Below are 1956 nucleotides of genomic sequence, written 5' to 3' on the forward strand. Positions count from 1 at the left end.
CCTGGTCTGGTGGGAGGTGTCCCTGCCCAGGGCAGGGGGTTAGACTGGATGGTCTTTGGAGGTCCTTTCCCACCCCAACCCTTCTCTGGTTCTGTGAGGGGGGCCTTTGGCACAGGATGGGCGGGAGGGAAGAGCAAAAGGATGGGGAGGAAAAAACCCTCTGGGAGGAACCAGTCAGGAAAGCCTGGGCCCTGACCAGTGGGGAGGAAACATGTGGGTTTGCTCCCGCTCAGGACTGGCTCTGCCCTGGGGAGCAGGATAGGATCAAGACTTTGCCTTCACCAGAGGGACCTGCCCTGGTGGGGAGTTGGGCTGCATGTGACTCCTCGTGCTGGGAAAGCTGCCAGGTGAACATCAGGGCATGGACACGAGGAGCAGCCTGCGTCCCTATCCATGCCCTGTGTCCCTTGGGGTGCTCACGGTGTTGGAGCCCCAGGAGAGCTCCAGGGAAAGCCAGGCAGCAGGACGGTGTGACCCCAATGAGTGGCTGAGGGTGACCTCTGGGTTCCATTGCCTTTGGGAAATTGCAAAAGGCAAATTATACCCTGGCCAATGGTCCTTGAGCCCCTGAAGACCAGGGTTGACAGAATCTTGGGGGTTCATCGACATCTCAGTGCTGATGGTGTGAACGTGCCATGGAGCGGGTCCTCGCCCTGCACAATATTGTCTTCTGTCGGGGCACTGTGGGGCTGGAGGGGTGCATCGATAACCTCTTTGGAGCAGTTTCATCTTGGCTTGCAAGCAGGTGGAGGACATTGAGGGTCTGAGATGACAGCCCTTGCTGCACATGGGTGGCAGCCTGTTATTATGTGAATAAAAGGATTTTTAAGGTCACAGGGTTTTCAAGAGACTGCCTTGGTGCCTCTTGTTTCCACCCATCCGTCGCTGTGGCATGGAAAAGGGACTTGAATAATGGCCCTGCTGTGTCCACCTTGTGAAGGTTTGGCTCCCAGGCTGTGGTCTTCCCGTGGGATTTGTTGGACTGGCTCTATGTCCTCGTACGCGAACAGTGTCACTCGTACCAAAGCATCTTCCGTTGCTGGAACTTGGACATCCTTTGTGCTGGGAGGATGAGGACCCGTCACCTCTATAGAGCGATGCCTGTAGCGTGGTGGCCCACGTGTGGGCAGGTACGTGTTGGCCTTGACCCTGGAACTGGTGGCAAAGAAAGAAAATGCCGTTTTCTGATTTTCAAAGTGGGATATGCTTTTCCATCTCCACTCTACCAGCTCAGGAAGGTGGGAGGTAGAAAAGGGCTTAGGTCACTGGCTTTGCCCCATGTCAACGCTGTGATACACTTCTTCAGCTGGGGCGCGATGTGGGTGACAGATGGGACCTGGGCCACGGTGTGAGACATAGCCTGTCGTTTCTGGTTCACTTGGCTTTATCCCAACTGTCTGATTGTCACCTTCGTGGCACTGGACGCTGGGTGGTGGTGGGGCTGGGGAACAGTGCTGTCCTGGCCCTGCGGGCTGTGAGATGCTTCTGGTTGACTCCAGTGGGTTCTGGGTGGCTGCTGCTACTCAGGGAGTGGATTGACCCTGATTGACGTGGGCATACATTTGCTCGCCACTTGTTGGGCTTCCTGGGGATGGCCCAGGCTTGAGCGAGAGTTGGGTTTGTGCTCTGGTGTGATGAGATGGGGCATGGTCACCACCGGTGTCCTCTGGTGCTGCTGTCTCTGGTCATCTCTTGGTTTGCTAGTGGTTGCCCACTGTTGGAAGGCAGCCCTGGTCTCGCCTGCAGCTGTGGCTTGATGGATGTTTCATTTTTGGCTTTGCAGCATGAGTTCATGCCTGTGCTCCAGCACTCCGTAGGGATATGTGGGCGATATCCATCTCCCACGGTCTTCCTTATGAATCTTCGTCTGTGCCCAAATGAGCGATGCAGGGCCATCCGCTCAGACTCCGCGTGATCTCTTGGTGTCTCCGAGGGTCCTGGGGTCATCAGTTTTCA

This window comes from Charadrius vociferus, unplaced genomic scaffold (genome assembly GCF_000708025.1).
Source record: "Charadrius vociferus isolate BGI_N301 unplaced genomic scaffold, ASM70802v2 scaffold828, whole genome shotgun sequence".
Classification (NCBI taxonomy): domain Eukaryota; kingdom Metazoa; phylum Chordata; class Aves; order Charadriiformes; family Charadriidae; genus Charadrius; species Charadrius vociferus.